We start from the raw sequence: 15,829 nt of genomic DNA, 5'->3' as shown, positions 1-15,829 counted from the left end.
TGGATGGCATCACTGACTCAGTGGACATGAGTTTGGGTAATCTCCGGGTGTTGGTGATGGACTGGGAGGCCTGGTCCCAGTGTGCTGGGTTCTGGTGTGCTGCGGTCCATGGGGTCACAAAGAGTCAGACATGACTTAGCAACTGAACTGAACTGAATCTAAATTATTTTTTAAACACTTTATTTTATATTCTATATAGTTTAAGCATTTTATTTTATATTAGAATGTTTTATTTTATACTGGAGTAGAGTTGTGTTAGTTTCAGGTGTATAGCAAAAGGATTCAGTTATACAGGTACATGTATCTATTCTTTTTGATATTCTTGTCCCAGTTAGGTTGTTACAGAGTCCTGAGCAGAGTTCCCTGTACTACACAATTGATCCTTGTTGGTTATCTATTTCAAATATAACAGTGTGTACATGTCACTAAATTCTATGTAGCAGTAATTTACTACCTCAAACACAATGTAGAAAATTGACAAAAGTACATTTCCTTTATTTCTTGTCTGTCCTTTGTGATATATTTTGTAATACAATTTTATGTATATAATCATAAACCCCATCATGAAATGTTATCCTTTCTTTTAAACAGACTATTGCCTTTCAAATGAAAAGTCTAGTCTTGTATATTTGTCCTCATACTTATTATTTCTATGTTTTTCACTTGTTCTTCTAATTTATAATTTTAATTTTATGTCTTTTCTCTTCAGCTTGAAAAACTTTTGTTAGCATTTCTTGTATTGCAAGTTGGCTGATAACAAATTAAACTTTTTTTCTGAAAATGTCCTAATTTTAGTTTCCTCTTTGAGGGATAGTTTTATTACAGAAATCTTTTTTTACACTTTTTCTTTCATCATTTCTTTGTTTTCTAGGTTCATTTACTTTATAAGAAAAAGCCATCATCTGTATCATTGCTTTCATGTATGTTTTTTTTTTTTTATTTCTTATGTTTCTGTTAAAATTTATCTGTATGTTTGTTTTTTACCATATTGAGGGTACTGTTTATAAATTGTTGTCTTTCTGTACTTTTTTCAATTTAAACTTTTATGAGTTTCCTTTTTTCTTGAACCATTGAATATTAAGCTGCCAACCTGATGACCCATTATCCCCAAATACTCAGTTGCAATTCTTAACCCAAGGGCAATTTTGCCCTCTAAGAAAATTTAATAGTATCTGAAAACATTTTTGATTGTTAACTTGGAGCAGCAGGTGGGGGGAGAAGGGAAAAGATGCTACTGGCATTTGTTGAGAGGCCAGGCATATTGCTCAATACCTTACAACTCACAGGAAGTCCCCACAACAGAGTTCAGCTCAGTTCAGTTCAGTCTCTCAGTCGTGTCCGACTCTTTGCGACGCCATGAGCTGCAGCACACCAGGCCTCCCTGTCCATCACCAACTACCAGAGTTTACCCAAACTCGTGTTCATTAAGTTGGTGATGCCATCCAACCATCTCATCCTCTGTTGTCCCCTTCTCCTCCTGCCCTCAATCTTTCCCAGCATCAGGGTCTTTTCAAATGAGTCAGATCTTCTCATCAGGTGGCCAAAGTATTGGAGTTTCACCTTCAGCATCAGTCCTTCCAATGAACACCCAGGACTGATCTCCTTTAGGATGGACTGGTTGGATCTCCTTGAAGTCCAAGGGACTCTCAAGAGTCTTCTCCAACACCACAGTTCAAAAGCACCAATTCTTCAGCGCTCAGCGTTCTTTTTAGTCCAACTCTCACATCCATACATGACCTCTGGAAAAACAATAGCCTTGACTAAACAGACCTTTGTTGGCAAAGTAATGTCTCTGCTTTTTAATATGCTGTCTAGGTTGGTCATAACTTTCCTCCCAAGGAGGAAGCATCTTTTAATTTCATGGCTGCATTCACCATCTGCAGTGATTTTGGAGCCCCCCAAAATAAAGTCAGCCACTGTTTCCACTGTTCCCCATTCGTTTGCCATGAAGGGATGGCTTAACTGGTCCCAAATGTCAATACTGTTAATGCCATGGTTGAAAAATCCTACTTCACTGTATACACAAATACACATATAAAAAAAAGTTTGTACATTATGCACATGCATTTATGCACAATATATGTGAAATACAACCATCAACACCAGGAAATTAACATGAAGACATTTGTTCCATCTAATCCTCAGACCTCTATTAAAGTTTCAATGATAGTTCCAATAACAACAAAAATATCAAATTCAAAATTGTGCATAGTTTTTAAGAGTAAAGTGTTTTTGGTGCCTTTTATCAGGAAGAAATCTTCAAACTTTCCTTAACTTGACCATGGCATTTGAAAATTTCTAGCCCATGTGTTCTTTTCTTTTTTCCTCCCTTCCCATCCCACTTTCCTCCTTTCCTTCCTTCCTTTTTACATTTTTTTTTCCTTTTTGGTGTACTTCAGTTTAAGCCTTCTAATGTTTCCTTGTGATTAGCTTCAGTTAAATTACATTTTGACAAGAATATCCCAGAATTGATGCTGAAATTTTTCATTGCAACCTATCATGTAGTATATAATTTCAGTTTATCTCCTTCCTGATGATGCTTCTTTTGACAGGTTGTTCCAGGTGGTATCTACCAGTTTTTCCCATTGTTAGTCTCTATCACTCTAATTTCTTCTTTTATCTTTTGTATCTCTTTCTTTCCTGTTTGTCTACTGTGTCAAGCAGATGGCTTTTATTCCTTACTGTACTTATAGAACATCGTGACAATCTCAAACATGTTTGCTACCTGCAACTGAGTCTGTACTTCTAACACTGAGTTGCCTTCTGATAATGTTTTTCTCTGTAGTGATACCACCAACTACCTAGTTGTTCAAGTTTAAACTTCCCACTGAAACAGACTAAGGTCTTTGCATACCCTCTTATTATCTATAGCCTGTTAAGTTACAGAGATATAGCAAGAGGTTAACTAGTCCTTCTGGTTAAAATATGAGAGAAAAATTGTTACTGAACCCAGTCTGATGGTCCACTTTCCTGCCACATATCAAAGCCAATCTCCTGACATTGGATTGTGGTGAAGGAAAGTTCAGAAGTTATTGTAAGGCCAATCAAGGAGTAGGGGCAGCTCGAGCTAAAAAGAGTCAAAATTCCTGTTGACTTTAAGAGAAGGAAAAGATTTTAAAGACAACATTAGGGTGAGGGTTTCAGGGTGTGTAATCAGCTTGTGTACTTTTTTTCTCATTGGTTTGTGGTGATGTAATAGGGTGGTGTAATAGAAATCTTAATCATCAACCTTCTGATTCTATCCAGTCTAGGGTCTATATGCTTTTTGGTCACCATGTAGTCACCATCCTTCATCTGGGTGAGGAGGGTCTCAATTTCTGTAGAATAACTCAAAGAGAAGTGTCAGATGTTATATATACCCCTTGAGGAGGAACTAGGGTTGTTTAATGGCTGAGCTATTGTTTAAGCTACCATTATTTTTCTTGTTTGACTGCTTTTCCTTTGCTTCTAAATTCCCTCACTTCACTAATTAGTAATTGCTTGTGCCTGTTCCTTGGAACTCAGAGAAGGACTAGGAGACTAAAGCTTTTTTCTGCAGATAAGAAATGGAGGGCACCAAGGGGCTTTTGTACCTAGGAGGTCCCTGCAGGGTCTTGCTGGATGTCAGAATCACACAGCAAGGAGATGAACAGTGAGGGATCAAGGTGGAAACCTGATGTTGTTGTTTTTGTTGTTTTTTTCTGAAACAGGCCCAGCCTGAAATCATCTCTCCTCTTTTAATTTTGAGTGAGTGGAAGCATTCCATCTTTGGCTAGAGTTAGTTTCTTTTACATAATAGAGGAAAATGCCTATAGCTCACAAATCACAGAAGAGAAAACATCATGTTTTATAAAGATAACTGCAGGAAGCAGAAATGAAGTGTAGAAGATATTGACTTTGTGCTATCATTCTTTTATTTTTTAAGAAATATCAGAAACAAAGATGGAATGAAAATATAACAGTATAAGATGTCCTCAAAAAAAAAGTACAGTGAGCAAGGAACATTGAGAAGACAAATGAATGGCAGAATTTTCAAATATGAAAAGCCTTGGATAGTAAACCATTTTTGTTACCATTCCTGAAAGATTTATGTAAAGACATTTTTTAACCAATTAAACACATGAATCAAAATCTAAACTTTGGAGAAATAAGAATATAAATTCTCTGTCAAAATGGCACAGTAATAAATGTAAATCAAGATTTAATTCTAATTTTTTTAAACATACACTCTAAATGTGAATCAGAATGTGATTTCCATGAGAGAAGATGTATGACCTAAGAGGAATATTGTAACAATTACAATCTGAATTTAAAATATAGGAGGATTTGGCAAGAAGATTTGGTAAGATGAGAGAAATTATTATTTTTTAAAATCCCCCTTCTTATATATAATATATAAGATAATAAAAGTGAAACTTGCTCAGTCGTGTCTGACTCTTTGCAACTCCATGGACTATAGAGTCCATGGAATTCTCCAGGCCAGAATCCTAGAGCAGGTATACTTTCCCTTCTCCAGGATATCTTCCCAACCCAGGGATTGAACCCAGGTCTCCCACATTGCAGGCAGATTCTTTACCAGCTGAGCCACAAGGGAAGCCCATATAAGATAGATTTGATGTTATTCATTAGATTATTAGGAAAATATACATTTGAGTATTCCTGGTGGCACAGATGGTAAAGAACCCACCTACAATGGAGAAACCTGAGTTTGATCCCTGGAAAGATCCCCTGGAGAAGGAAATGCAACCCACTCCAGTATTCTTGCCTGGAGCATCCCCATGGACAGAGGAGCCTGGTGGGCTACAGTCCATGGGGTCACAAAGAGATGGACACGACTGAGTGAGTAAGCACACAAAGCTTCTAAGGCGTTTAAGAAAGGACATGCACAGTCTAGATTACACAAGAAATGACATAGAATTTGATCAGCAAAATATGGCAAATATATGAGCTAAAATATTACAAATAAGATGACAAATTAAAGCTAAATATATCATTTGGGATAACAATTTTAATAGATAACTGATCTCTCATTTGAGTAAAAAAAACTGATCTCTCATTTGAGTCAAAAAAATAAAAAAAAGCTGAGCAGAATCCTGTGGGGCCTTCTCAGATACAAATACTTCCTGTGTCCCCCATTTCTTGTTTGTAGGAAATAAGATTTATTCAACCTCTTTGACTTGCTCTGAGGGCAGATAAAAGCAGTTGCTAATCAGGGAAGGAAGGGGATGCAGAAAAAGAGGTCAGTCAAGAAACAGTAGTGCAGCCTTAGAGCAGGGTCCTGATTCTTCCCCAAGTTATGTACATAATATCTTTGAGTTCTTCTGTAAGAACTAAGGCCCCCATCCAGGTGGAGGTTGGCAACTTCAGGCTGAGCAGAGGATTCCTGGAACACTGCCCTGTTGCTTCACCATCAACCAATTAGAAGAAAACCAAACACCCTGGAGCCCTCACACCAAATTTTGCCTATAAAAACTTCTCCTCCAAAATCATTGGGGAGTTTAAGGTTTTTGAGCATGAGCCACCTGCTCTCCTTGCTTGGCCCTGCAATAAACAAACTTCTCTCTGCTCTAAATCCTGACATTTCATTTTGTTTGGCCTTGCTATGCGTTGGGCACATGAACTTGTGTTTGGTAAAAAAAAAAACTTAAAAAGTAAACATCTTCTATGTCATGGAGGACTTCTAAGTTCTTCTGGCTACTCCAAGAATTAAATTGACATGTGACCAGGAGAAAATCAAACAGAAGTTGAGTAACATGTATGCATGATAGAGGTCTAGAAAAATTAAATATTTCACCAAAATGGCCAAAATTCATACTATATTCAGCTAAAGACAAAAGAGAATGTTGGGGAAGGCAAACTGGTTTGGGGTTTCAAAGGGAAGGAAGCCAATTCACTTGGAGATGGAGAAGCAAATATTTGGTAAATAAATGTTTGCAGGGAGATACAGAGACATGAGATTATGAGTAGACTCTGATCTCTAGCCTGTCCAAATTTTCCCCACCACACCTGGCCTATATTCTTTGTCGATATCTCTGGTAATAGATCTTTTCTGGGAATGTTACTAAAAGGGGAATCCCTTCCAGGGCCTGAGAATGGGCTCTTTTTTGTTTTTTTTTTTTTTAATTGACAGTGGCCTCTTACCTAACATTTGGAAATGAATTGTCCTAGGAGACACATGTACTGACAAAGCAAAAGGCTTTGTGGGGAAGGGGTGCCCAGGTCAACAGCAGCGGGGTAAGTGAACCCAGGGGAACTGTTCTGCCATGTGGCTGACAGTCTCAGGTTTTATGGTAACAGGGTTGGTTTCTGAGTTGTCTCTGGACAATCATCCTGCTGATGCCCATATTTGGTCTGACTCAGGGTCCCTCTTGGTGGTGCATGCATCTATCAGCCAAGATGCATTCCAGCAAGAAGGATTCTGGGAGGTTGGTAGTACATAACATGGGCTGAAATCTCCTCCTCCCTTTGGCTCCTCTGGAATTCTTCTGGCTGGTGGAAGCTTGTTAGTTTCCTGTTCCTCACTGGGACTTCTTGTTGTGAAATGATCCATGCAAGAGGTCATTATCATGACTGGCCAGGACAGTGGTTTCAGTCAATGGTTCCCTAACAGGAACAGGCTTTTTACACAAGTTCTTATAGGCAGGTAAGAAGAGGTAATAAGGAATATGTTGAATTACATATTACTTAAAAATGTTCAGTCTAAATTAATCATTGTATCAAAGGGATGTATTTTGGGGTAACAAATCTTGCTCCCCTACAATTGTTAATAAAAGAAAAAGCTAAAGGGATTTAGAGAATATAAAGAAAGAAGATGGAAAAATAGATACACTAAGTACAAGATAAATTAAAACAGCGATCAGAATATTTAAAAAGCAGTATAATGGTTGATTTTCAAAAGCACTAAAAATGGATCACTTTACTGCTGGAGCATACACCTGGCAACAAAATCATGACAACATTCACACACTTTTATGTGCTGAATAGTGTGATATTTAAATGTCAAGCATCATTTAATAAAACTGTTTGCAGACAACATATAGGGGCATAAGATTCAAACAGTAATAGGAGCTGTGAATGTGCCGCTCAGTTTTTCCCCTGCCAAGAAAACTAAATATATAATTGGATATGGAGAAGCTAAACAATATAATAATTAGGGTTGATTAAACAAATAGTAAACTCAGTATCCTCCAAACATATATTATAACTAGGAATGCCCCCTGGACATATATAAAATATCTGCACATTAAGCATCTGCACAAATGTTTGTAGGAATTATAGAAGGCATAACTGTAGTCACACTCAAGTATAAAATGAGTTTATAATAGTGCATGATTTAACTTCTCAAGGAAAACTCAGAGACAATAACAAAGCTTTTGATATATGAATATTAACCACTGCATTATTTACAATAGCAAAATAGTTACCAAAATGACTGATTAAGATCAGTCCAATTTTATTACTATTTATCATTTAGAAGTTGTCAAATATTATTTGTGTATGCACTGAAGATTATGTGTGAGCAAAAACTTTTGCCAAAGAATGTACTAATTTCACTCTTATTAAATTTGATTTTAATTTTTATAAGGTTATTGGTTATTAGAATGAGTGATAATAGAAATTTTGTGTCTTACTTATTTGTGTAGTTATACCTATATGCCAGAATCCTGGAGTGGGTAAACATTCTCTTTTCCAGGGTATTTTCCCAACCCAGGGAATGAGTCCAGGTCTCCCATATTGCAGGTGGATTCTTTACCACCTCAGCCACCAGGAAAGCCCAAGAATAATGGAGTGGGTAGCCTATTCCTTCTCCAGCAGTTCTTCCCAACCCAGGAATTGAACTGGGGTTTCCTGCATTGCAGGTGGATTCTTTACCAGCTGAGCTACTATGTATGGATGTGAGAGTTGGACCATAAAGAAAGCTGAGCACTAAAGAATTAATGCTTTTGAACCGCGGTGCTGGAGAAGACTCTTGAGAGTCCCTTGGACTGAAAGGAGATCAAGCCAGTCCATCCTAAGGGAAATCAGTCCTGAATATTCATTCGAAGGATTGATGCTGAATCTCTGATACTTTGGCCACTTGATATGAAGAACTAACTCCTTGGAAACGACTCTGATGCTGGAAAAGATTAAAGGCAGGAGGAGAAGGGGATGACAGAGGATGAGATGGTTGGATGACATCACTGACTAGATGGACATGAGTTTGAACAAGCTCTGGGAGTTGGTGATGGACAGGGAAGCCTGGCATGCTTGCAGTCTTTAAGGTCACAGAGAGTCAGACATGACTGAGTGACTGAATTGACCTATATGCCAAAATTTTGGATACTGAGGGAAGAGTTGTATTTAAATATTTTATTTGCAACCTGAATAGTTGAATTTAAGATGTTACCTTTCTTTGTAAGATTTGTAGAATTTCACAATGACTTCTACTTTTGTTGTTGCTGTTCAGTATCTCTATCCTTTAAAATAAACTTTCCCTTTATGGGTGTTTGCGAGTTTGCAGAATTCAATTTTCGGCACCATGAACAAGAACTCAGTTTCCCATTTCAATGCTACTATTTATACATAATAGTAGTATATGGGATCTTTAGCAAAATAAATGTAGGTGCTATAAAATATAGTTGAAAATGAGTAAAATTTTGTTTAAAATTTACTTTTAAGTAATACTAAGTGTCATTACAATGTTAAAAGATCATGTGTTAAAATTAAGCCCTTACAAAATGCTGATTAAACAATAAAACATTAAAAAGATAAAATATCCAGCATGTTCAAGTCAAACATATGCATATTGGGGAAGGATACTTGGAACCACTGTTTTGTATGTTTTGATTCTGGGATTCTGATATTGAAGCTATCAACACAAATTACATCAAACTACTGGAGTGGGTAGCCATTCCCTTTCCAAGGGATCTTCCCAACCTAGGGATTGAACCCATGTCTTCCGCATTGTAGGCAGATTCTTTACCTTCTGAGCCACCAGGGAAGCCCAAACATGTCTCTACAGTTTGTTTCTATCTTAATTTTCAATAAAATGTCAATGAGTTGTTTGGATATTACTTTGCCAAATATGGGAACTATACAAACAAATTTTTAAAAGTTTTTTTCTGCTCAGTTTTGTTTTCTAATTTCTTTAAATGAATGTGTAGCCCTTGGGCAAGTGCTACTATGAATTTAAACAATGAAATGAAAATCTTAGGTGAGCATCAATTACATAGACATTCATCTAGCTAATTCTAGCTGTTGGGTATAAATACCTGCAACAAGGGAGGAAATTGGAGAGAAGATAATAGAAAAAAAAATAATAAAGACGATAGCAGGACCTTTAAGAAGGTGCTCTTAGAATCATTTCTAGTTACTCTTTGAAGTAACTTCATTTTACTAAAATCATAGTTTCTTTAAAACTTTTGGATTCTCTAAAAGTTCAACTATTTTAGGACCCCATGGCAAAAAAAGAAAAATATATCAGGTAACACCTGTTATTCATTCAGATATTTTTGCTTTTCCATCCTTTATTTTTCACCTTTTCTTTCCCCATTCCATTCTCTACCCTCCTACCTATCTCATTTTTTGTCTCCTATTTTTCTGTCTCCTGAGACTCTTTCTCTTCATTCCATTCCTACTCTACATACCACATAATTTTAACTCACCTCAAATTTATTCTAAAACTCTTAAGTTCACAAATAAGAATCACTTAAATAATTAAGATATTTAAGTATCAACAATAATCAGTTGGTTGAAGGACAAAATGAATGCATTTCTCAAAAAGGACAAGGAACTAAGCATAAATTCAGATGTTAAATTTCTGTCAATTTTGACAATATACACCTTTCAAATTAAAATGTAATTTCTAAATTCACTTGTTATTTGATGTTGCTTTCTACATTTCCTCTGAAAAATCATTCTATAGCTGCCTTTAAACGTGCTTGAAGCATTTCTTTTTTTTTTTCCATTTATTTTTATTAGTTGGAGGCTAATTACAACATTGCAGTGGTTTTCGTCATACATTGAAATGAATTAGCCATAGATTTACATGTATTCCCCATCCCGGTCCCCCCTCCCACCTCCCTCTCCACCTGATCCCTCTGGGTCTTCCCAGTGCACCAGGCCCGAGCACTTGTCTCATGCATCCAACCTGGGCTGGTGATCTGTTTCACCCTAGATAATATACATGTTTCGATGCTGTTCTCTTGAAACATCCCACCTCGCCTTCTCCCACAGTGAAGCATTTCCTTTTTAGCTATATTTTCAGAAACTGCCAGCTTTCACTATTGAGTAAAGGTGTCAGCATTGAAACACTCCTACTGAGGTTGCTGATTCTCTTCTAGATCTACCCAGCCCCAGGGGAAAGAGGGCATCTTCTCACCTTACAACCCAGATTTGCATGAACTTTGATCTCCCCAGGCTTGTTAGAGAAAAGACAAAGGAAGTGGCTGTTCAGGGTGGATTACCAAGTGTAGAAATGATGTCTGTTCAGCATTTCCCTGTGTATCACAATAGAAAAAGTAAAAGAAAGAGTGAAATTAAAAAAAAAAAAGATGGAGGGTGGAGTTAAACATAATTTTTTTAGTTATAATAAAGATTTAAGGACACAAGAGTTCTCATATGTTATCAACAGTGTCATTTTCAGTGGCCTTGCTTATATCACAAAAGGTAATGATTTTAGTTTCATTATGATTTAACTAAATTTAAATCAGTTCAGTTGCTCAGTCGTGCCTGACTCTGCAACCCCATGGACTGGAGCACTGCCAGGCTTCCTTCCCCGTGCCATCACCAACTCCGGAGCTTGCTCAGTGATTCAACAATGTAAATTCCCATGTTGTGGAAGACTTAGAAGTTCAAATAAATCATTTAAGTGAGGAAAAATAATTCAAAACTTAGTTCAAAAAATTCAGATAGTTTAGATCATTCTTAAATTGAAAGTCACTCAGTCGTGTCCGACTCTTTGCGACCCCATGGACTATACAGTCCATGGAATTCTCCAGACCAGAATACTGGAGTGGGTAGCCTTTCCCTTAATTTTATTATAAAAAGTGAAAAATGTATAGCCTTGTAATAAATGGTTTTTCCCATTAGAAATATAGTTTAATAAATATTATTCATGTATCTATAATATTCAGAGTAAAGTCATAGTTTTCAAAAAGACAAATAACTAAGTTTCCAAATGTCACTGTTGGTGAATCTTATACTCTTAAACACACTGAGTCATTAAGGCAATATTTATCAAATTATAGATACAGGAAAATGCCATATTTAAGTTATTATATTGAAGTCAGGGTGATATTTTTCAAGGAATTTCTGTTTTTTTAGGTCATGTATAAGAGCAGTTTGCAAAGGAGACTGAAAAAGAGCAGTCACTGAAAAAGGAGGACAAAAAAGTATGCTGTGTCACAGGAGACAAATTAGAAAGGGTAGATGACTAGAGAGGTGAGGCCAGAAAGTGACCATGGGATTTGACAACATGAAGATCATTAGAAACTCTGGCAAGTATCCATTTTGGAGGATTTATGTGATAGAAATTTAATAAGGGAATTGAGAATATTAATATGAGATTAAAAATTGGAGACAGGAAATTTGGCTGGATGGAACCCAAAGAGGTTGGAGAAGATGGAGGGTATCTGTGTTTGTTGACTTTTTTATTTAGTTTATGTACAAGATACTGATGTTGGTTTCTATGGTCAGTGAGCAGGAGATGGATGACACAGAACAGAGAGTCTCTAAGGTAAGAAGCAAGTTCCTTCATTAGACCAGAAGGATTGACCTTGGAGAGGCGGAAAGGCATCTTCTTTACTGAAAAAGGAGGAAAGAAAAAGATCAGTGTGGCTACAGGTATATATGTGAAGTTGTCCAGGGGCAGTGTTTCTCTCTACTGTAGAATCTCTTTATTTGGAAATTATAAATAATTTTCTTCAACAAAGCCAGTATACCAGAAGAAAGATAAATATGCCATACTATCCTGATAGCTTGTGAAAATTACCTTTAACATATTAGGTTTTAATTTTTTAATTTGTATTCAATATATGAGCCTTTCTTTGTCATTGTCGATATTCTGATAACTTGCACATTTTCTGCTATATTGCCATTCAGATTTTAAGCTTAGTACCTCTAATACCTTTCTCAAAACTGAAGCCCAAGTATTGATTTAATTTTCATAATATTAGTATATCATGACTTACTAAGAGAATGTTTTATACCTTTTCAGATGCTCCATTGATAAAGACTATATATTAGAAGTTATACGGCCTAAAACACTACATCAGACACTCACATTTACTGAAGCAGATTGAATATCTGTTTTCTCTTTTTCATTCTATCACTATTCATACTTTCCTGAAGATAAAGAATTCCCTTATGCACTATAGAGTATGAAATGCTTCAAGAACAAGATGATGGTTCATTAGCAAAAGAGTAGATAAAACTACTTAAACAATGATGGCAATTTCTATTCTGATCCTTAATTTATCACTCCTGAGAGTTTTCTACAGGAGTGAAAGATGATGGAATAGTATTTAAAATATTACAAAGTAAGGAGAGAAACTCAACCACCCTAAGCCCTTATGAAATTATCATAGTGCTTCATTTCATGGGCTAGCCTTTATCTTTATGATTATAATTATGATGAAGTGTATGGATTACTGAAAAGCAAAAGACATGAAATGTATAGTACAGTTAATTTTACCCTTACTACTAGTGTTTCCATGAATGAAGAATCTTTAGGAAACAGTGAATAAGGTTCATCATCACTCAGAGTCTTCATACTAGAGATACATATTCTGGAAAACTATGTAATAAAGATAAAATGTGCTCATGCAATCAAGAGTTTAAGAAACAATTATCCATAATATACAGGGTGAAATTAAAATCTTGCATGCATATAAGATATTAATTGTATATAATGACTGCATGGATTATAGGCCACCAATCTCCTCTGTGCATGGGATTTTACAGGCATGGATACTGGGGTGGGTTGCCATTTCATACTCCAGGGGATCTTCCTGATCCATGTACTGAACCCATGTCTTTTGTGTTTCCTTCATTGGCAAGTGGATTCTTGGCCACCACACCATCTTGGAAGCCCATAATATCATTAATATATTTGACTGAATTTTCTTTTGGCTTTTTGCTTAACCAGTTATATTTGAGGAACACAGTCTTGATGAATTTATTTAAATTGGCCAAAGTACCAATTTAGAAAGAGATATAAATTTACCTAAGTTAGGATTTATAATAATAGATATAATGCTGTCCTTTAAACTTAAAGACATATGATGAATGTACAGCTTCTAACTTATTTTTTGGTTCAGAGTCACAAATGGTAAGATTGTAAATGTTCTGAAGTCTGTATAGTTTTAATATCTTAATTGCATAGATTTTTGTGCAGTCTCATATCTTTAACTCATTTTTTTTCTTCAGTCATTTTCATTTATATTATACATGTGTAAGATGATTTGTTTTTGGAATTATGTCCTCTCTCTTTTACACAGTAGTGGGATGAAGCAGTAGTAGATGCGTTACCATGATTCTGTTGAGTTAGTACAGGGTCAAAAACTTTTTTGTTGCCAGTAATAGAAGACTTGCTTAAAGTGCTTGCTGGAAAGAATAAAAAAGGTAAAGAAGGAATGAATGTAAAGTCCTGGTGTTGTAGGTAAAAAAAAGAAACAGATCAAAGAAGGTAAGATAATGGCAGAAAAAAGAAATGAGAATTGCTTGTTGTAACCATCTACCTGTAAAATGTAAGCACTATGAAAATACCACAGCAGAGAGGTTGCCAAGATGTGGATGGCATCACTTCAGCTCTCTAGGAACCATTTTCCTTTTCAGTACAAATGAAAGAGTTAAACAAGATGATGGTTAAGATGCCTCTCTCCTAGCTCTCAAATTCTATGGTTGGAATTGGTACCTTTCTGTGGTTCCACGTGTAGCTGGTTAAGAATGAAATAGCAAAATATATGTGAGCTACTTCAAGGTAGATAGAGAAAAAAGGCCTGGTAAATCATATTATTGGAATAAATACTAGTAAGGATTTCCACATACCTTATGAGAGGCTTGAAACATTTAGGACAATGTTCACATTAAACAATAAATGAGAAGTAAGCATTCTTTTTTTTTTTCTTGTTTTCTTTTTTAATTAGCATGAAATGAAAACATTTTTGTATTCTTATTTTTGGCATAGACTCTGCACAATTTTGTTCAAAATATTATAAGAATATGAGAATGTTAATGTGTGTTTATGTATCAATCAGCACATATGTTTGCATGAATATATTGTAAATAATGGTGACTTGCAAGGAACAAGAGAGAAGAAAATATATCAGTGATGGTCAAAGGGTGCATAGTTTTATTTATGCAATATAAATAAGTTCTGGAAATCTACAATATAGTGCCTACAGCTAACAATACTATCAGTTCAGTTCAGTCACTCAGTCATGTCCGACTCTTTGAGACCCCATGAATGGCAGCACGCCAAGTCTCCCTGTCCATCACCAGCTCCCAGAGTCTATTCAAACTCATGTCCATTGAGTTGGTGATGCCATCCAACCATCTCATCCTCTGTCGTCTTTTCTCCTGCTTTCAATCTTTCCCAGCATCAGGGTTTTTCACATGAGTCAGTTCTTTGCATTGGGTGGCCAAAGTATTGGAGTTTCAGCTTCAGCTTCAGCATCAATCCTTCCAATGAATATTCAGGACTGATTTTTCTCTAGGATGGACTGGTTTGATCTCCTTGCAGTCCAAGGGACTCTCAAGAGTCTTCTCCAACACCACCATTCAAAAGCATCAATACCTTGGTGCTCAGCTTTCTTTATAGTCCGACTCTCACATCGATACATGACTACTGGAAAAACCATAGCCTTGACGAGTCTGACTTTTGTTGGCAAAGTAACGTCTCTGCTTTTTAATATGCTGTCTAGGTTGGTCATAATTTTTCTTCCAAGGAGCAAGCGTCTTTTAATTTCATGGCTGCAGTCACCATCTGCAGTGATTTTGGAGCCCCCCCCCAAAATAAAGTCTCTCACTATTCCCACTGTCTCCCCATCTATTTGCCATGAAGTGATGGGACCAGATGCCATGATCTTAGTTTTCTGAATGTTGATTTTTAAGCCAACTTTTGCACTCTCCTCTTTCACTTTTATCAAGAGACTCTTTAGTTCTTCTTCACTTCCTGCCAAAAGAGTGGTGTCATCTGCATATCTGATGTTATTGGTATTTCTCCTGGCAATCTTGATACAATACTATATTGTACACTTAAAAGTTTCTAAGATGGCAGGTATTATGTTGTGTTCTTACCACATACACACAAGTAAGGAGCAGGAGGTCATGAATATAGTTTCAAGGGTGTATACTTACCACCAAATTTATTGAGTTGTATACATTAAATATGGCTTTTCCAGTAGTCATGTATGGATGTGAGAGTTGGACTATAAAGAGAGCTGAGGACCAAAGAATTGATGCTTTTGAACTGGGTGCTGGAAAAGAGTCCCTTGGACTGCAAGGAGATCAGACAAGTCCATCCTAAAAAAAATCAGTTCTGAATATTCATTGAAAGGACTTATGCTGAAGCTGAAACTCCAATACTTTGACCGCCCAGTGAGAAGAACTGACTCATTGGAAAAGACCCTGCTGCTGGGAAAAATCAAAGGCAGGTGAAGAAGGGGATGACAGAGAATGAAATGGTTGGATGGCATCACCAACTTGATGAGCATGAGTTTAAGCAAGTTCTGACAGCTGGTGATGGACAGGGAAGCCTGGTGTGCTGCAGTCCATGGGTTTGCAAAGAGCATACATGATTGAGGGACTGAACTGAACATTAAATATGTACTATTTTTGTATATATATCATGCCTCAGTAAAGTTGTTTT

General features: G+C 36.4%; 1 protein-coding gene and 1 long non-coding RNA gene across 2 annotated transcripts in view; both read left to right on the top strand.

The window, feature by feature from the left end:
- LOC139036331 (uncharacterized) overlaps positions 1-8,464 on the top strand; it is a 55,955-nt gene extending 47,491 nt beyond the window's left edge. Inside the window, exon 2 of the long non-coding RNA XR_011489064.1 lies at positions 7,839-8,464. This is a non-coding gene — a long non-coding RNA (uncharacterized lncRNA). The remainder of the gene's footprint in view (positions 1-7,838) is intronic.
- GPC5 (glypican 5) overlaps positions 1-15,829 on the top strand; it is a 1,486,194-nt gene that overhangs the window by 458,161 nt on the left and 1,012,204 nt on the right. The gene's annotated exons all lie outside the window — the stretch shown is intronic.

This window comes from Odocoileus virginianus, chromosome 8, assembly GCF_023699985.2.
Source record: "Odocoileus virginianus isolate 20LAN1187 ecotype Illinois chromosome 8, Ovbor_1.2, whole genome shotgun sequence".
In the NCBI taxonomy this organism is placed as follows: Eukaryota; Metazoa; Chordata; class Mammalia; order Artiodactyla; family Cervidae; genus Odocoileus; species Odocoileus virginianus.
The sequence above is the reverse complement of the archived record's forward strand: the minus strand, read 5'-3'. Positions and strand labels throughout refer to the sequence as shown.